Source organism: Ursus maritimus, unplaced genomic scaffold, assembly GCF_017311325.1.
Source record: "Ursus maritimus isolate PB19 unplaced genomic scaffold, ASM1731132v1 scaffold_22, whole genome shotgun sequence".
Lineage (NCBI taxonomy): Eukaryota > Metazoa > Chordata > Mammalia > Carnivora > Ursidae > Ursus > Ursus maritimus.
The window spans coordinates 34,384,240-34,405,024 of NW_024424675.1; the positions used below are offsets into that span (position 1 = coordinate 34,384,240).

Below are 20,785 nucleotides of genomic sequence, written 5' to 3' on the forward strand. Positions count from 1 at the left end.
AGCCACTCTCTGCCTTCTTGAAACTTGGACTTGATCATTTGTAAAATGGGCATGCTTAGAGCATCTACCTTTGGGTCTCTTTGGGGGATTAAATGAGATAAGGAACAGGTGGGCACACTGGATGAGTTGGGTTGCCAGATTAAGTAAAGAAAATATGGGACATCCAGTTAAATTGGAATTTCAGAGAAACAATGAATAATTTTTGAATATAAGTATTATACCTATTGCATAAGGCATATTTATGCTAAAACTTATTTCTTGATTCTCTAAAATTCAACTTTATCCGAGGACCCGGTTTTTTATTGAGCTTAACAAATGGCAGTGGTCGGTACTGATTTTGGACTCAAGCATCCTAGGGGCCCCACAATGAAGTGGTCGGAAGGGAAAAAAAGCTGCCTAGACTCCATTCCAGACAGTTTATCATGGGGACGATTGAAAGAGGTGACCAGGAGAGGATGAAGTAAGTGGGGTGCCTCAATCTGAGGGTGTGTGTAGAGGGCGCTGTGCCACTGACTTTGGGTAAGCCAGTTACGTTCTTGGGACCTCAGTTTCTCTATCTGTGAAGTGGGTGAAAAGTTGGTGGTTGGTCCCTGAACTCTCCTCCCCCAGATATCACCAGCAATGGCCTTTTCTCATAATTCAATTGTCACCTCCTCAGACAGGTCCTTCTTGACTCTTCTAAGATTGCCCCCTCCGCCCCCCAGCACATATTTTCCTCCCCTCCATAATAATTCTAACTTTCTGACATTACCTTGCTTCTCTGCTTGTTTGTTTATGGTCTATCTCCCCGTGTGCAATAGCTCCGGAGGATAGAAAACGAATCTGTCTTGCTTTGGTTGAATCTCCCAGGGGCTGTACCTGACACAGTAGATGCTCAGTGTAGGCTGAATGAATGAATAGGTGGATGAATGAATGAATGAAAGTCGGTGTAATTCTCGAGGTGCATTTCTCCCGGGCCGCGCCTGGGTTGCGGAGGGAGGAGGTGCGGGTGTCGGTGGGTGGGGAGGAGGCTGTGCCCTTGCCTCCTGCAGCACCGGCAGGAGCGGGCGCGCTCGGCTGGGCTGCAGGCGTGGAGAGCAGCGCGGCGGCAGCGGCAGGGCCGGAGCCCCACGCCGCGCGTCCAGCCGCCGGGGGTGTGCGCCCGCCGAGCCCAGTGCCGCGCCTCGGCGCCCCCACGCGCCCACGCAGCGGCGCGGGGACCGGGCGGGGGCAGAGGGAGGGCCCGGCCCGGGGAGGGGAAGGGGCCGGTCCTCCCCGCGCAGGCAGCGGCCGCGGCAGCCCAGGAGGCGGAGGCGGAGGCAGCGGAGGCAGCGGCGGCGGCGGCAGAGCAGCACGGTGCCCGCCGCAGTCAGCCCGGCCGCGTCGGACCCGCGCCCGCCCGCGCCGGGGCGCCCTCTCCACAGCGCGCGGTGAGTACCGCCCGCGGCGCCCACCCCCGGGCCGCCCGCCGGGCTCCGCCGCGCTTCGCCCACCCCCGGGCGGCCCGCCGGGCTCCAGCGCGCTTCGCCGGGCCCGGACTGACGCTGACCCGTCGCCCGGCGCCTCGCTCGCGCACCCGCCCGGCCCGGGCCTCCGCAGCTGTCGGGGCGCTCTGGGGGCGCACGGGGCCCCCAGGGCACGGCGGGCGCGAGGGCGGCGGGGACGGCGGGGATGGCGGGCGGATCCCGTCCCGGGAAAGCCGGGCTCCGGGCCTCAGTTTCCTTTTGCGCTCGGGGAGGCAGCCACTCAAGTTTGCACTCCCGCGCGCGGGACAAGTGCATGGCGCGCGGGCGGTGTAGACGCGGTGGGCTGCGTGTGGCCCCTTTCGAGGGCTTGGGTCGTCGGCGACCCAGGTTGGTCCCTCCACCCCCGTCCGAGGTTCACAGGCGCGGGGAGCGCAACACACGCCCGCGGGCGCTGGCTGTGGAGCCCCCGGGATGGGGCGGGAACGGCCGCCCGCCGCCTTCTAGCTGCATTTCTGTTTCAGAGTCCGGCTGCGCCCGGCCTGCGCGGGGTCGGCTCGCGGGGCTTTGTACCGGAGCGGGAGTCCCGGCGCTTACTGAAGCCGGAGTTGGAAACTTGCAAAACTTTACCTCCGAAGACTGGTTAGAAGGAGACTAGGCTTTTGCTGTAATGGGAGAAAGTGGAGAAAGGAATTGTTTTTTCGCCTTGCAGTCTGGAGGTTGAACGGCCCTACTGGCCTTAGCTCCTCAAATATATTTCCTGCCCCCAAATAAATAGTCTGTAAACTCCAGGAATCCTAGGAGGGCTTGACTGGTAAAAATACTCGCGTCGCACAATCCTCCGAGCGCATTTCTCAGAGGCTGAAAGGGAAGCGCTTTGGCTGCGAGGATCCCGCTCCTCCCAAGCGCAGTTAGCCGTGCCTGCTGCTGCGGTCTGAATTATTTTTGCAAAGCAAGACAGGCTGCGTCTTTATGGATACCATTTTCTTTTCTCCCCTCTTTTCCCGAAACGCTACGTAATCTTTAATTACTATATATATGTAACGTTGAGGTATAAATCATCCCTGGTAGAGGTACCGTTTAATGACGAGGTGCAGCGAAGTAAGCGAGCATCGGAGTCTGGTTGTTAACGAGAGCAGAGGGGAGGTAGAATGATTTACAAACATCAAGTAAGGATTTGAGTGCTGAATTATGTTTGAGTTACGGAGCTCCCTTCCAAAGGAAATTATAACCAGCGGACAATTGCTGTATTTCAAACCAAATCTACTCATTTCAGGAGCCCTTTCTTGCTTGAGTGCGATTTCCTACAACCAGAGTATGAGCACTGAACTAGTAGCCACATTTCCAGCCTCTGGGCCTTTGGGGGGGAGGCAGGGCAGGGAGGCCTCCCTTTAAAAATAATCTTCGTGAAAAATCTTTCAGGCAACTTTACCCAAGAAATGTTCATGTTTTGCTCTTTCTCCCCCATCTTTAAACCTCTTAAACATTACACTTCCTTGCATTTAGACATTCTCAGACTAAGTTAATAAATGATGGATGTCATAAATGATGATGGCTTGAATCTTGCTTTTGATGAAGCCTAAAACTGTGTTTGTATGACAAATCTCCTTGCCTTTGGAGGAAGCTCTACATGTGGCACTTTCGACGAATACTGCTAGATCCGAAAGGGCCTGAACTTTTTAAAAGCCGTTCGTAGGTCCCACAAGTACTTGGTAGCTAGACCATTCTTCCCTTGTAATTTTAGCTTCGCAATATTAACTATTTTATCTTAAAGGACTTGGCATTTTTCCTCTGCCTTGAAAACGGCTCACTTTGTGTAGTGGCTGTGTGGAGAATACTCTACAAACAGATCAGTCTCTTTCCTAACGATAAGTAGCTAAAGGAAAGAAAATAAAATAAAAAGATGTTATCCCGATTCTTTGGGATTTTTAAAAACCAGATGCTTTCATCACTTAAGTTCTAAAGTCTTCTTTTCATGCCTTTTGTGTTGTATTAAACACATCATAAAGAGCTATGATTTGTTGACTTGTTATAGGATTACCATTTGGCAAAAACAGCCAAGACATGCTGTTTCAAATATGTGGTCTTACTTCTGCTTTAAATTGCACGTACAAAATTGCAAAAGCCTTGTTCCAGACGAATAAATTGATAAAATGCTAGCTGCTGTTGGAACAAGGCAGGAGAGCTCAGCAGAAGCACTCTGTGGTGGAGCTAAGTACATTTTGAATTGGGTTAAGCCTGATATGGGGACCCTGGCAGCTTATGAAAAGGTAGACAGAGTCCAAGCACGTCCACTTTAAGACGCTTTGGGTTCCCCCATGACAAGATGACTCCTTTCCCACAAAGAAGAAACATTTCCTTATTTTTTCGGTTACTTTTCCAAAGATAACTTGTGTTCGGGCGCGAGAGACCAGAGTTATGCAGAAATCCAACCCTAACCGGCTCAGAACGAGGACTCATTCCCGCTTTCTTCCACCAGATGTTTTTTAGGTGTCCTCAGCTGGAATGCCCAGTTTGAAACTAATTAGGCCAGCAATAAACTCCTTGTATAATAAAATCGCTGGCCGTTATGGTGCATAAGCGGGGTTCCCAGCAGCTCATGACAGATGCCTCGCTCCGACAGAGAGACAGCCCATAGCTGTCAGCAGAAAATGAAGGGAGTGGAGATACCTTGTTGAGACATTTGCCCGTCCCTATATATCCACATACACCTCGAACAGCACGTTCCTTTCTATAAGGCATGGCTGGGGGAAGCTGTATCTAGGTAGGGTTTTGTCTTTGCTGGGCAGGCCTCCTTACCATAAAAAGGCTCGTGGAAGAAGTTAACAGCACAAGTAGGAGGTGGTGCCCACAGGTCTGAGGTGTGTTTGTGTGTGTGTTAACACATGTGTGTGCAGGCTGGGTGAGAAGGCTTTCTCTCACGTGGCAGGGTAAAAACTCATCTGCTTTTCACCTAGGCACAGATAAAATGCTAGGCTGTCAGGCCTATGAAGCCGATAGGCATTCCTTGGGGGACAGAAGAACCCCCTTCCCCAAAGATTTTTTATAAAGGGGGACTTCTCCTGCCGATGTGTTCAATTCCTTATCTGTGGGTTTGTAGAGGTGAAGTGGCTGGTTATTCAGTTACCTCCAAAAGCTGAACCTTCTGATTCTTGCCAAGACTGGGTTTTGTTGGTGGAAGGAAATTTTTTTTTTTCTAGCTAGCTACTCTGAAAAAGGAGTTGGTGGACTCTGCTCAAAAGGGATCTCTACAGAGAATTAACCCCGGAGTTGAGAAAACACAGCCTGTTGACAGAAAACACACAGACACGCTCATGCACACACACACACACACACACACACACACACGCTCATGCACACTCCCCACGGTGCCCTTCTCGCTCCCCACCTTCCTCCCCCGCCCCCACCCCCCAAATCCTAACAGCTTTCTGAATGGCCATTCCCCACACCCCTTATTGTTGGTGTCAGTTCAAACAGTCCCAAACAGACAAAACCAAAAGAAGATTCTAGTAGGGAAACAATTAGCGGAGAATTGGCTTGAGACAATGCTTCATTTTCACTATTTGAAGATCTTAACTGGCCTAATGGTGTTTGACTAACTAACACCTCTTCTAATCCGAGGATAAACCCCCTCCATCAGGTGGCAAATACTTGAAGTGACTGGCTTAGACCCACTGGCTCTGTAAATGAATCGGAGGGGGCAGGAATTTGTTCTTCATGGCATGTGATTTAAAATCAATTTCAAGGTACGAATGTACCTGCCAGGTGTATTCAGGGAGAGAGAACCAAGGAAGCCACAGGCTTTTGAATTTATTTTTGCTGCTTTTGTTTTCTTTCTTTTTTTTTATTTTATTTATTTATTTATTTATTTGAGAGAGAGAGAGAGCACACATGCTCAAGGGCACAAGAAGGGGAGAGGGGAAGAGAAGGAGGGGGAAGCAGACTCCCCGCTGAGCAGGGAGCAGATGCGGAATTTGATCCCAGGACCCTGGGATCATGTCCTGAGTTGAAGGCAGATGCTTAACCGACTGAGCCACCCAGGCACCCTTCTTGCTGCTTTTTCTTCTTTTTTTCTCACTCTCCTCCACTGGTGTCTTTGCCCTTTCTCTGCATTTGCAAATTCTATCCTTGTGTTTAATAGTAATGAAATGAAAATGCGTGCCATGTATTGGACACTTGTGTGCCAGGCCTGAATTCTATTATAATTATGATAAAAATTATTATGATTTGTTATTATCATATCCCAACTTCGTTAACGAGGGAACTGAGTCTCAAGTCAGATGCCTCACGGGAGGCTGCAGAGTGAGGGAAACCAGAACCGAGGCCTTCAGACCTCTGCAGACCGTGCCTCACCCATGTGCTATGAAAACCTTGGCCCAGAGAACATTCCNGCTCTCTTTTCCCTTGGAGGGAGATGCCAAATTAGGTTGGTCTGAAATGCACAGAAGGCAATTATTTCCTGACTCTGCCCCGATGTTTGTTGTTGTTGTTGTTTTAAACAGAAGAAAAATCATATTAAGTATTGAGAAAACAAAAATATGAGCCTTTTTGAGTCATGATAGTCGGCAGGTTGTGTACGGTTCTGTTAAGGAAAATGTTTATTTTCAAGAGCTAATTTGATTTGTTCCTTCGATACTATAATGCTACGCATTTCAGTTCCTAAAAAGAGTCAATAAGTTTACGGGCAGCGGCAAGGCCCTAAAATGTTCCGGTAGGTGGTCCAAATCAAGTTTACCGGAAGGTGCTGGATCGCGATGGGTGGGTTGTTGTTGGGGGGTGAGATTATAAACATTTTGGAGAGCGAAGAATAATTTGAAACAGGTGGTCCCAAGAGTCAGGTAACCGGAATGATTTATCTTTGCCACTTTGAAGGTTAAGGGAGGATGTCAGTTGCCTGAATTCAGGACAGGCAGGCGGAGGGTCAGTTGGGGCTGAGACGGCCCCCAGTGTGGGACAGAGCCTGGCAGGATGGATGAGAGGGTCTTTGCACACAGTCTGGGGTCTCTAGAAAGTGGGGCCTTTTCACTGTTGTCTCTGCCCTTGGACGATTCTGGTTTAGGGCACAGATATGCCTGCTTATGCTTTTTTGCCGTATCTCCCTCTGCGTTCAGATGTTTGCAGAAATTGAAAACAGGAACTCAGATGAATAGATAGCCAAGGGAGACAGGTTTTCGTCTTACCAATTTTGAGACTGCACACAGTCCACGTTCTTGGCTGGAGAATGCTAATTTAGACAGATTTCAAAACGACCGAACAACGGAGTGTTTAAAAGAAGTGAGAACTTGTTCTGTCATTTTGTATCAGTAGTGTTGTGTCAGTAAAACGAAAATGTGTATGATTTCAGGGCCATTGGATTTTTTGCCCCCTCTCTTTCCTTTTTGAGTGTCTAGTAAAGTTAGATTTTTAAAAATCTGTGTGTTCCCAGATGTCACGTATCTGTATGGACCGACTCACGGTCATTCCGAGGAGAATTGTCAACTCCCTGTGAATGTAACTAGAGGAAAAGTGATAAAATCGACATTTTTCCCCCCAAAGAATGAGGAACTGGAGGGTCTGACTACTGTATGAATATAGCAACTTACTTTTGTCTCGCATCAACTGAATCTGTCAGTTCCCCTTTCTTTTCTATTCATCTCCCAAGAATGGCCTTTCATAACTGAAATGTACAGCATATTAGCCAAAAGACATTTTAATTTTGTAAAGAAAAATCATGCCAGAGACAGCCGAGTCTGTTTCAACCATTATTGTTCTGTAGCGTGCATACTTTGGGTTTCATGGTAAGATGTGGGTTTGCCAAGAAAGAAAATTACAGCAAGAAACTATGTTGAAAACATATACACTTCTGTTTAAGAAATGGGAAAAACACGGAAAAATTCTGCATGGTAATTGCTTTAACGTGAGTTTTAAATGTCATTGTTTGACTTATGTCAAAAAGTCCCTCTTAGCTAATTCTCACATATGCTGTTACCAAATAGCTCACCTTAAAAAATGGCAATTGTTGACCTTAACTTTGATGCTCTTTGAGGCTTTAAGAGATATCTTTAGTCCTAGTGGAAACATTCCAAATTTTCAGATTGTGCAGGCCATTTTTTTTTAAGGTTACTTAGATATCGATTTTATTTTCTTGACCCAAAATAAGAAAACATGGGGAATTCTCAAAAGCTTTTTACAGGCTGCTATTATGACAAGAGAAGCCAAACCAACATGTATTAGGTCATGAGCTTAAAGTTGCATAAATAAGCCTTATGAAGGTCACCAAAACAGAGCGAAAACCACCAGTTCTCCTTACCTCGGCCAATTCTGCATTCCTGCTGGTAGATGTGTTCGGTTGAAGTAGACGAGGAAAGGGGCTGCAGAGCCCACGGTCGAAAGATCTCGATTTGATTTGGGTTCTGAGGATGACTGCAGATGTTCTTGGGGTCAAGTGAGGTGTGGGGGCTGGAGTTCCCATCCCCGTCGGACCCCTCCCTCTCCCAGCTCTGAAGAAGAAGCAGGGTCGGGGGCCGCCCCTTATTCCGAAGCAGAAGTCTCATTCCTGGCATTTGGATCTGCGGCAGCCAGAGGTCGAGATGTCTTTTGTTCCTTCTGGTCAGTTTCTTCCCCTCCCATCCCCTTTCTGTAGGAACCTTGCGGTTAAGGTATTTGTTGTTTCCCAAAGCGATTTTTTTGTGCCTATGAACACGTATGTGTTTTATAGCATGTGGGGCATGCCGTGTAAGCACGCACCTTTAGGTCTTCGCTGATGGGCAGCTCCCTGAAATACACAGAGACAGAGAGAGTGTCCACTGTGTCCCCGAGTTTGGTAGCAACTTCAGTGCTGAGAGAAATCCCACGTAGGGATGAAGCTTTTCGGAAGAGACAGAAAGGGTGTCAGTGCAAAGAGAGTGTTCTCGTTTGTGGGTGTGTATTATTTGTATGGGGACTTTTGTTTCAGGGTGTTCTAGAAACATTTGTCTCTTTAGCAAAGGTGTGGATGTCCTCCTTGGTGGGGAAGGTGGTGGATGGGAAGGAGCACAGGAGGCAGATTCCTACACCTCTGGCCTTTTGTGTGACCAGTTCAGTAGAGGGAAGTGGGGACTCTCGGCCGGAACCTGGATGGTGTCATGCGGCATGACAAGTTGTGACTTGCCGCTTGTGTTGTAAACAGAGTGTTGGCCCCATCCGGCTGGGGAAAAGAATGGAGCCGGGGAGATTATTCACTTCTGGTCTGCCACGGGCCAGAGCTCTCTGGTGCTGTCCTCTTGCCACCGAGACCATGCTCCCTGGAGATTTGACTGTTGGGATGTGCAGGGAAGGAGGGGAGAAAGAATGTCTTAAACTCAGCAAATGTCTGAAATGCTCCAATGTCTTCCGCGTTGCTCTGGCACCCACAAGAAAGGCAGAGTGAGAAAAGGACACAGAAGCAGGCTTTGGGGGGAGGGGGAAGAGAAATTGGAGGGCTCACTAGTGGTTTGATCTCGAGTGCAGAATTTTCTGACACCTTGGGACCCCTGGAATGCCTTGTTGGAGTATCTTTAGGAACCTGATTTTGGAAATGTCTTTTCCTGAATCTTGGCTGTGCTTTCTCTGTGCCTATTTTTAGCAAGTTAGTTTTTTGTTTGTTTTTAAGAAAACATAAGACTTTTTTGGGAATAACAAGTGGCCCATATTTGTTGAACACTTACTATGTGTTAGGCGCCGTGCTAAGCAAACGCATTTCTGTCTCCAAATAGCTTCAGATGGAATGTGCTATTATAATTGTGTCTGTTTTACAGACGCAAAACTTGAATCTCAGGGAGGTGAAGTAACTTGCCCAAGGTTACATGGCTCATGTCGGAGCCTGGATTGAACCCAGTTTTGATGCCTAACCACTAGGATATCCAGGCTGCCCCCTGATGTAATACTAACTTCCTCTACAAGTATGGCCTGGAGAGCCAGATTTTAAAGTTTGTCTCCATTTGTTTTGCTTGGGGGATATTAGCTGATGGTCAGGTACAAAAGTTGGGCTCCGAAATAAGAGACATCTGCTAATTCTCACAGAACCTTGAGCCTGTCCTTGTAGAAATTAAAGAAGGTTTCGTGTTGCAATCTTGAAATGGTGGCCACATCTCTGCAGTTAGCTGGCCTAACCAATTGCCTATGGCTGCTTCTGCGCTAAAATCGCAGAGTTGAGTGGTTACTATGGAGATCGCACGGTCCTTTACAGAATAAGTTTCCTGACCCTTGAGCTATTGCAATACGACAAGACAAATTTTGTTGACAAGGAAGAACAAGCTCTTGGGACATTGCATAGACCATTTCACTGATTTGTGATTTATTGAGTGCCTTCTACATGCCTGATACATTGCATGGTGCAGGGGGAAAGTTACAAATGCATTCATTCTTTTGTTCATTTATTCGGCAGTATTTACCGAGCAGTGTTCTAGGAGCCGGGCTCATTAGTGGGGATCCAGAGGCAAAAAGGACCCAATCTGGCCCCTCTGATAGCAGGATTCCAGGGCTTCTCCATCAATATTGAACTGCCTCTTCTTGACCCTTGAGGATCCAGAGGGCAGTGATTTGACCAGCATTCAAGCAGCAGGTTGGAGGAATAGACCCAACTTCATAGACCTTCAGTGAAAGAAGTCCTGCCTAATTCAGTAAGAGCAGTATCCCGACAGGCTTCTGTGCTTAGAACTGTGTCGTGCACTGTGACCTTCCTTCTGCTTTTGTCAAGTGGCGGTGGGAAATGGGGGGTGGGGGGGAACCAGGCTTCCCGAATTTAAGCCTTGGCTCCGACCTACAGCCTAGAGAATAAGAGCATGAACCGGGGAGCTGGACTGCTGGGATTCAAATCCCTGCTCTGCATGAACCAACTAATTAACTTTGGGCCAATTACCAAACTTTTCTGTGCCTCGGTTTCTTCATCTGTAAAACAGAGTGGGTAACTGTGTACCTTCCCCCAAACAGTTGTGGAGATGGAGTAAACACATATAAAGTGTTTGCAACAGTGCATGGCAAACAGTATGAATTATATCAGAGTTGGCTCCTGTATTATTTATTATTATTATTATTTACAAGCTGCATGAAACTGGGTTTCAGTTTCCTCTCTAAAAATGGAGATGGTATAATAACGACAGCAATAACTACTTTGAAAGGCCATTGTGAGAATTTAATGAGGCAGTGCCCGCCTACACAGAATACCCAATAGGGGAGCTCTTCTGCTCAAGCCGGTTCTTCCTGACCTTGAGGTTATAGGGAATCATGTACTCGGTGGTTGATGTCCCTTTAAGTTATCGGTCAATTGGGCCCTTTTTCAATATCAAGAGCCTGTGGGGCAGGGGTTAAAAGCACAGACCCTGAGCTCAGGCAGACCTAGTCGGAGCCTCAAGCCCGCCACTCGCTCAGCTTCCCAGACAGCGGAGGCCTTGGTCGCTGTTCCCTGGGTGGTGGTGAGGGCTGAGAGGGGTGGCACCCGTAAAGCAGGGAGCAGGGTGTTTGGCACATAGTAAGCACTCAATAAATGGTAGCTTGTGTTATTATCACTCCCACTCTTAGCTGCACCTACACCCCCAGGAAAGCACGGAACATTAGTAAATTTTAATTTGAAAATAAAAGAACACATTTTAAAACTGCCAAACAGATTTAAAATAATATTCATTAAACAAAATTAAAATATTCTATTAAAGCCAGACTTTGGGCTCAGACCAAATTTTTATAACCCAAGCTTAAAGGCCAAGGAGTCCCCCAGCCACAATGGGGACATTGTGATTGAACTTGAGACTTCAACGCTGCTATTGAGCAGTCTTTGAAATGCACGTTTCCCCGTTAAAATAAAAGGGAAGTCATGGGAAGAAAAAAAAAATGAGGTTCTTGCTCACCCCAACAAACCTTAATGAATCGAAAAAGAAAAACAAAAGATTTCTCATTTTTTTCTTCTGCTACTTTATCCTGCCAAAGACGCATGGCCCCCTCCTAACCCCACCTTTGAATGGTACCCACTCAGAATGTTCCAGATCTGAAAGGCTCTACGAGCTGAGCTCATCTAAATGCTGGTCTTCACCAGATTTTACAGGCAGTGGTGTATCGCTGACAGCTGGGGCGTGAGAGCCCTACTGCCAGTGTTCACATCCCAGCCCTGTTGCTCCTAGCCGTGCCTCAGTTTCCCTATCTGCTGAGCAGAGATGACATGGCTCCTGTATCCGGCCATGGTGAGCGCATCTAAGACCAGGTACCCCTGTCAGTGTTTAGCCTGATGCTATTATCTGGTCAATGACCAGATTTGGGGACTTTGAAGAATTCGAGAGTACAGGTATGCCTTCGTCTGAGAGTTTTGAATGTAAACCTTCTGATATGCAGGGAGGGGTATGGGGAAGGGAAGAAGTAGATTTAAAAGTCTCCCACAGGAGTTTTGATGTACCCGACACTTTGACAAAGCTTGCTTAATACTCTCAAAACAAAATCCCCCCATGATGTATGTATTTAACAAATAGGGAAACTGAGGCTTGGGCCGCTCCAGTGGCTGCTCAGTGAGATTCCATTGCAAAGCACAGGCCCGTTCCACCCCACCACCTGCAGCCCTGCTGGCATGAGCACACAGACGATCCAGAGACTTCTCCCTGATTGAACAGTTATATGTGTTCTATTCCTATGTTTCAGTAACAGCCTTCGTCCTCACCAAGCCTGAGTCGTTGTGGCTTTTTACCTGCCTTGCTGTTGAGAATGAATGGATTCTTTCTTGAACAACCAGAAGAAAAAGTAATGGTTGTGGGCTGTGATATTCTTCTCTGGGGGACATTTTTTGAGAACCTCAAAAAGGCAGTTTCTTGCCAACCAAGGGCAGGGGGGGGAGGCGTGACCTTGTCCTTGGAACCGGCCAGGCCCTTGCCTATGATGTGGGGCCAAGAGGCAGGTTGTCAGAGGCTGGGTGGCTGTTGAAGAGGGTGTGGGATGGACTCCCCACTCTGTCCCCCACTTGCTGTGTGACGTAGGGCCGAAGACTCATGTCCTCTGAGCCTCAGACTCTTCACCCGATCGTGGGGCACGTGCTGTCCTTATCGGATTTGTCACACGGCCTCAGTCAGCCATGGGTGGGACACATTCTGCAGTTCTGAGAGCAGTGCTCTTAGATGTTATGGAATTGCACCCCCCCCCCGAAGTGCTTCATAAAACGAATGGAAGTGAAGGCAACTCGCCCCTGGGGATATTCCTGACTGTTCTTCAGGTAGCTACAGTCTGGGGATTTTACACGTTCAGGAAGAATCTATAATCCTCCAAAGGGCAGTCTTCCTTTTAATGGGGTGTTTGTACCCTTTCCACGTTAACTTAAAGCATGCACGCACTCTTTTCTTTCTTTGGAGTTCTGTCTGTATTTTATTATGCATTTGGAAAAGATGTAACAAGCATCTCAAACCAATGGTCTCACAAGTTTTTATGGCTTAAGATAAAAATGGTTTAAAGCTCAAGTCCGTCAGGTAATTACTAGCAAAAGTGGCACAGAAGCCTGGCAGAATTCCTGAGTGACCTTTAAGAAAAACCAATCCGAAGGTGTGAAATGCCCCAAATCGCAGAACCTTCCACTAGTCAGAATTACAGTTCTGCGTTCCGTTCTCAGGGGGAATAAGATGAAACTAATGAGATCTCTCAAGGAGGTCGTTAAAGTCATCTCACAGCACCCTAGGGTCTGGGCACATTTAGTCTGTGTCATAGATCTTCAAAGGAAGAATGACTCGCCTTTAAATGAATATAATCTTTATAAAAGTGACCTCTGAGTGCTTATTCCATGCTGGGATCTCTTCTGAATGAGTATAGGTATCAACTCATTTATTCCTTACAACAATTCTATGAAGGAAGTGCTATAATGATTTCCATTTTAGATGAGGAAAGTAAGGCACAGAGAGGTTAAGTGATTTGTTCAAGGTCACACAGCATGTAAGAAGCAGAGCCAGGCTTTTTATGCAGAAATACGGTACTAGAGATTGTCTTCATAACTCCTGCACTCCCCTGCCTCTTTAACTACCATAGAAAGAATCAAACTTACCTTCTTTTTGACCTTACTTAACTGGACAATTCATTAATTCTGGACAGGCATGAGAGGGAAGCAAAGGGCACGTTAGCCTTAGCTACAATTTTTTCAATTTTTTGTTGTTTTCTGTGGCTTCAGGTGCGGCACAGTGCACCTGAGCAGGACTGTCGAGGTTCAAATCCAGAGTCTGCTCCTTACTAGCTTCATGACCTTGGGTTTACATAACTTCTGGTCTGTTTCCTCCTTCATGAAGTGAGTCCACATCCTAAGAGCGAGCAGCTCTCACCTGCGGAGAAGAGCATCTGTGACACGGCCCGTGCTGGCTAACTGCAGTTGACCACCCATTCAGGAGCAAGTAACTCTAGAAACCATGTCTCGCCGTGGGGCACAAGCACTTTGGTATGGTCCGCAGTGGGAGACGAGGGGAAGGGGCCTGGGACGTGAGGTTGGAACTGGCAAGTGGCTCAGACTTTTCCAGATGACTTCAGATGGAGCCAGAGACCCTGGCTTTCCTCTTCCCCACGTGAGAAGCTGCCAGGACGAGTCCTCGGCGGGCAGCCTGGCAGTCAGAGCCGTCTGGGATTAGAAAGTGCACGATGAGGAAACTGTCCGTGGCCGAGCAGAGACGCCCGTGTGTGCAAATCCAATGCCAACATAGGCCCTAGCTTCAGGATTTTCATTTTTCTTCTTGTCCCCTTTCTTCTCCAGTGGACAATGCCTTTTTCTTCAGAAGCGTCTGCCCGGTTTTCAGTGACCAGGTGGGCAGACTTCATGGGTTTGGCTCCTTTCGCTTTCCTCCTCCACCTTACCCCTCTCCCCCACCCCTGCCTCCCTTTACTCTTCAATATGGAAAACTGAACTTCTTTGTTCGTTCCTCCGTTCATTCATTTATTCCAAAATATGTAGAGAGCACCTGCTGTGTACTGGGAACCACTCTGGACACAGGGAATTCAGTAGAGAACAAAAACAATCGAAGTTTACTTACTCCTTCACGGAGCTGTCATTACGTGGAGAAAGACCAAAAATAAACACCCAAATATGTAACGTACGCAGAATATCAGATGGTGAGAAGTCTGTGGGGAAAAAATCAAGAGAAGGTGGATAGAAGGTACCCTGGGGTGGGGGTGGGGGCCTCCCTGAGCAGGTGGCCTCTGAGCCCAGGTGAAGGAGTAAAGGAGCCCTGCTGTCTGTGGAAGAACATTCTAGAGAAAAGAAACAGCAGGTGCAAAGCCTTGAGATGGGAGCTTCCTGGAGGCCAGTGTGGCTGGGGCCCGTGAGAGAGGGGTGGGGGCAGATGAGGTCATGGTGGAAGGACCCCATTGGGTGGGGCCTTGCTCAGAATCCAGCAGCCATTCTCTGTCAATCAGGCGAGTCCAAAATCAAAATGAGTATCATTTTTGAATGATTAAAAATAATAATAATACACAGGACCTAGGGGCCCCTGGGTGGCTCAATCAGTTAAGCGTCTGCCTTTGGCTCAGGTCATGACCCTGAGATCGAGCCCCATATTGGGCTCCCTGCTCAGCGGGGAGTCTGTTTATCCCTCTCCCTTTGCTCCTCCCCCTGCTCATGCTCTCTCTCTTTCTCTCTCTTTCAAATAAATAAAATCTTTCAAAACAAAAATACACAGGACCTAAATCTGAAACCTCTAACTGCAAACTCCAATACTCAAAGTGGCCACGCAGGTAATGAAGTTAATGAAATGGGCACACTAATTCGCTGGGAGGAGTCGGGGCTCTCTATTGCCAGGTATTCTGATCTTTCAAAAGACAATGAAATCTGGATTTTAGGAGCCACGCCCCGAGATTTAAGTCACCACGAGAAAGCGGAAGCGGCAGAAGGCACCTGCGGGCTGCGGGCTGTGACTACTCTCCCAAGCACCACCCTAGACCTTGGGAATCTCCTTTCCCTGAAAAGCCATGAAGGCTTTATCTTGCTGTCTCTTTTCTTTTTACCAATTCCTGACGAGAAGGATGCCAAGAGATGCTAAAAATTGTTTCCAGGAAAAAACAGGACTCGAATCTCGTGGGAATGAGGGGCTGAGACTTCTTCCAAGGAGCAATCAGCTTGCTTCATTTTTATGTCTTTCTCAGGACGTTTTCCTGCTCATCCCTCATCGTGGGTAATGAAAACGTGGTCCAAATCTGTCCTCCTTCGGGTTTTCATTAGTTTCCTGATGATTATTATTTTGTCATCTGGGGTTGATTTAGGAGTGGTGAAATGTTTGCAGGTTTCATAATGGTTGTCAGCCACTGTTTAGAATGGCAAAGAACTTCTTGTGTTGCTCACATCACGGGGACGGGGGTGGTAGTTTCCAATGGCTACAGACATGAGAGAGGGAAAAGGGGGGAGCCCTGAAGGAGGGCCACATCAGGAGATTGGAAGTTGAGTCAGTAGGTTGGGGCAGCAGGGGTGTGAGAGTGAGGAGAGCTCTCAGTACCTTAAAGACCCGATGTGCCCACCACTGAATTCATAGTCTCCCTTCTCCACCCCAAAGCTGGAGTTCAGCGAAAACCAGGCCAAGGGGCCACATGGCTGTTGAGATTGTTCTGAATGTAAGTAACAGAAAATTTCCCAGTTGGCTTAAAGTAAAAGAAAATTTATTGATTTGGGGAAATGAAAAGTTCTGGGGAGATTTGGTTTCAGGTATGGCTGGATCAAGAACTCGGATGTAGGTGAGGTGCCCATCCCTTACTGGATATCCCTGTTTGGGAGGATTCTGTACTCTGCCATGTGCCACCTCTGGACGTAGAGATGGAGTGTGAGAAAGGTAGACTCCCAAATTGACGTCAGCAACGCTTGCTGAAAGGGGAGGGTGGACCCGTTCCTTGTGGACTGCACAACTGCACTGTAATGCACTTCTACGCATGCCCTGTCCATTCCTCGTCTGTTGGACTACAGCGCCATTTGTGAAATTTGTCATTCTTCCAGGCGCTGTGCTGCCTACACCCTTTATGTGTATCATCTTCTTTTCAAACACTCCTGTAGGGTTGGTACTTTTAAGACCCACCACAGTTCTGCCTCCAGTATGCTCTTTCCCACAGGCCTAGAGGATTATCTTTTATTTCAAGGAAGGGCGTTCAGGGGAGGGTCATCTTTTCTCCTAGCGTCTTGTACAACATTAGCACTCAGCATTTGGGAGATGCCCTGGACTTGGGAGGAAAAGTGAGAACGGAGTTGGTGTCACTTGGAGTGGAAGGAGTGATCCCAGCTCTGCTGTGCTTACATCGTTGGGCCTCTGGCGATCAGCCTGCATTTCCTTTCCTCCTCTGACCTTTGCCCTCCATCACGGCCCCCACTGGATTTTTTCATGTTCCATCTAGTGGCACTGCGGTGAAGTCCAAGGCAACACAGAGATTGCAAGCCGGCAGCCAAGATGCGTTTTGTTTGGTCTGCAGAATATTTAAAATAGGAAAAAGAGCCAACATTTGAAAATCTGGACATTTCACACAAGAAGGCAGATTTCTGGCTTCTATTAAAAACTCAGAAGTTCTGTCAACACCATGCCCACATTCCCACATGACTTCAATTGACTGGAATTGGGAAACCTCTTCTAGGTGGATGGGTCTTAGCTCACCACAGTCCCTACCCCGCCCTATTGTCTCCCCAACACTGGGGCTCAGGGTGAGTTGCTGTTGACCTGACCATGGGGATGATGCTGTTGGCTGCCCTACCGTCGATTTAAGAGAGAAAGGAGATCTCTCCTGTAGTAAGGTCTCCATCAAAACTCTGAAAATGAACCGTAAACCAAGTTGGTCACTAGTATGAACAAAATGGGAGGAAAGCCTGTGTCTTCAGGTAAGCCAGGGCTTCTCAACCCTGGCACTAGTAACGTGTGGGGTTGGACGGTTCTTCGTGGCGGACATCCGTCCTGTGCATTCTGGGGGATTTCACATGTCCACATAGGGACCCTTCCCCCCTTTCAGAATTAAATAGTTCCCCAGGCGCCAGGCACCCATCACCGGTTCAGTACAAAGAGTTACGGTAAGTGAGAAACACTGTTCTTGCTCTCCTTTGCGCCCCGGCAGGCCTGCCTAAGGTTTGGCAGTAAAGGTTATGAGTTGGCTGATTTTGGTTTAATCATGGGTAGATTAAACGGCCAACCATTGAGGCCGTTTACGACAGCCTGTCTAAGATGTTATAGCAGGAATTCAGCACTGGATGAGAGGCCGAACCGTCTTGAAGAGTCTTTGGAGACTCTTTTAGCTGCAAGGGGCCATGTGGATGCCACTTTCAATATTCTTGCGAACAGAAGGTTCTGTTGGGGGGTGTGGGCAGTGATCAAGGCTTGTGGAAGAGTGGGGGATGGGGAAGAGGGAGCAGAGGACCTCGGATGTCTCTGCCAGCTCCCATTCTGAGCTGCGGCTGAGAGTGCGTTGTCCCAAGACTGGGCCAGTGTGTTGCCCCTACTGCATCTTGGTAGCTCATGGAGGTGGTCTGCGGTGGAAACCCAAGGGGGGCCTGAAAGTCCAGAGCGGGAGATCAGTCCCCTGGGCTAGTGCTGTGTACAATGTGGTGTTTTCTTCTGGACCTATCGCCTGTGCCTCAGATCCTATCAAGGGTCTGGAACACTGTCCTTGCTTAGGATTCCCATCATTACAACAATGGGTACCATTCATCCATCCAACACACATTTGTTGAACACCCACTGGGAGGCAGCCGCTGTTCCAGGCGCTTAGCAAGCAGCTGAGAGCAAAACCCACCAGGTTCTTGCCCTCACGGAGCATGTATTTTTCGGGGAAGGCAATGGACAGCAGACAAGAACACAAATATATATATAGTGTGTGTTCATGTGTGTGTGTGTGTGTGTGTGTGTGTGTGTGTGTGAGAGAGAGAGAGAGACAGACAGACAGACAGACAGGAAATGCTGAGCGCTATGGAGAAAAACAGCAGGGAGGGGGAAAACGGAGCGGTGGGCTACATCAGGGAAGAGTGGTGTTTTTCATCTACTTTTATTTTAAAATGGAATGGTCACCGAAGTGACGGGCAGGCCAGTCCTCTGGCTCTCTGGAAATAAAAGGCCCTGATTTGTAGTGTTTGCCACTTCCCACGGGGTAAAGACTCCCACGGTGGCCTCGCGCGGGGCACCCGGGCTTTAAGCAGCTCGCACCGCTCCTGCAGCTCGAGCAGCCGTTTCTCGCAGGCTGGCGCTGGCCTGCTCCTGCGCACCGGGGCGGGGAAGGCAGGAGAGCCCGCCCAGAGCCCTGAGCGGCATGTGGGCAGCGTGTCCAGGACTAGCCCAGGGTCCGCTGTACCTGCAGCAGAGGGAGAGCAGGGGCCGGGGACACGGTATAGGGCATTTCGGAGATTTAGGGCATTTTAGGCCACACTTGCCTTTGTGGCCTCTGCTCTGCGTGAGGCTGAGGTGGGAGCCCCCAGAGGGCTTCAAGCAGAGGAGGGACAGAGCGTGCCATTCAGCAGCACCCCTCTGGCTGGTGTGAGAACAGGCTACAAAGGCGTGGGGAGACTGTTGAGGCAACAGGTCCCGGTGACTTGGTTGGGGTCCACGTCAGGGACAGGGCGGGGAGGGGGGTAGCAGGGCTGGTAGGTAGCTAGACTCGGGATGTATTTGGAAGGTAGAGCTGATGGGATTTACTGACGGAATGGATCCGGAAAGGGACAAGAGCTCAGGGTGACTCTGGGGGTTTGGGGCCTGAGCATCTGGGAGTATGGAGCTGCTGTTTCCCAAGACGGGGATGGGCAGCTGGGGAAGCAGGTTGGGAAGGAAGGTTGGAAGCACCTTCTGTAAACCTGGCCTTGAGCAGATGCTTAAATGCACACCGTCCCCTTCCATCCTCAGAAGGGGGTTCTTTTAGTACCCCATCTTAGAAAAGGTGTGGCAGCCACTCGAGAAAGAACGTGCCTGAAATGGCCCTGTTGGAACGTGGCCAGGCCAGATGTCCCGCCCTTCCACCGCCCTGGGTCCCACCGTGTTTTCTTGGCTCTCCCATGTCTCCTCTTTGTTTTGAGGAATGGAGGCAGAGAAACTTTGCAAAGGAACCCCCCGAGGAGCTGAGTCCCTCTCCCTTGTTTGGAAAGAGCTCTCCAGTGGTTTCTGCAGGCACAGGCTGGCTCTGCTCTGTGGACCCTTCGCTGGCCCCTTGCCATGACAAATGTGTTGGAGTCACCCCGTGAAGATTAGTATTTCATGGCAGAACCCACACTTTTTAAAATATTTTCATTCAATTTATTGAAACTTTAAGGAAACACAAAAAATAGGCATCCCCATGTTTGTTGCAGCATAATTTTTAATAGCCAAGGTTTAGAAACAACCTGTGTCCACTGATAGACGAATGGATAAAGAAATTGTGGGCTATATGTTTACAACCAAACATTATTCAGCCATAAAAAAGAATGAAATTTTGCCACGGGTAACAATATGGGTGGACATCAAGGGCCTTATGCTTTAATGAAATAAGTCAGATAGAGAAAGACAAATACCATGTGATCCCTCTTATCTGTGGAATCTTAAAAAAAAAAAAATTTCAGTAGTCCATAGCTTCGAAGACTTTGGTTTTGTGCCGACATAGGCTTAAACCCAGACTCCACCACTTAATAGCTTGCCTGCCTGAGCCTCAGTCTCTTCATCTGTAGAATGGGTGTGTTGAGAGTTGCTCTGGGATTAAATGAGATCATGCATTTAAGTCACTGAGTACTGTCCCTGGCACAGAGTCCACACTTAGCAAATGGGGGGGGGGTGGATCTCAGGACCATTTGAGAGAGGGAATTAGAAAGTCGGGTTTAATTCTAGACGAAGGCTGACTTACGTTCGAAGCTAGGGTGGGCAAGGGGCTGTGAAGCTCATCGTGCCTGAGAGCTTTGTGGTTTGGCCTTTTCTTTTCTTGTTTGGGTGGAGTGGGTCATGGAGATAGGAGGCCTCTCTCTGCACTTCTGCTCTGCTCACCAGGCAGCCGGTCCCGGGCCACTGACTTGCTTCCTGGGCTCCCGGAGGAGACGACTTCAGCCCCACCGTCTCTTGCCTTGCGTTGTCATTTGTCGAAAGGAGAACGGCATGTTCTCTCAACAAGCAAATCCCCAGATGTGAGCCCATTCGGGGCTGCCACGTTTTTCCTGATGGAATTCCTGACTTGGTGTGTTGTGTTTTTTTAAAAACACGCCCACTGCCTCCAAAAACCTCAGCCGGGGAAGAGAAACATTTCTCGTTGAATTACTGCTTTTTGAAATGGTGTCAAATTATGCCCCACTTTCATGGCCCAGATACGCCACTCTTTCCACTTACTGCTTTTGCGGAGAAGGCTGCTAGATGGCAGAGCGTGGACAGAATGTAGGCCAGCCCTGGCATGCTACAGATGGGAAAACCGAGGCTCTGGGAGACCACGGTGGGGGGGGGGGGCAGGGC

At 48.6% G+C, this 20,785-nt stretch overlaps 1 protein-coding gene across 2 annotated transcripts in view; it reads left to right on the forward strand.

Annotated features, from left to right (window-relative positions):
• Positions 1–1,351: 1,351 nt before the first annotated feature.
• Positions 1,352–20,785, forward strand: part of EYA2 (EYA transcriptional coactivator and phosphatase 2) — a 282,437-nt gene continuing 263,003 nt past the window's right edge. For both annotated transcript variants that reach the window (XM_040638425.1, XM_040638424.1), the window contains exon 1: positions 1,352–1,409. The gene's annotated coding sequence lies outside the window, so the exon portion shown is untranslated. The remainder of the gene's footprint in view (positions 1,410–20,785) is intronic.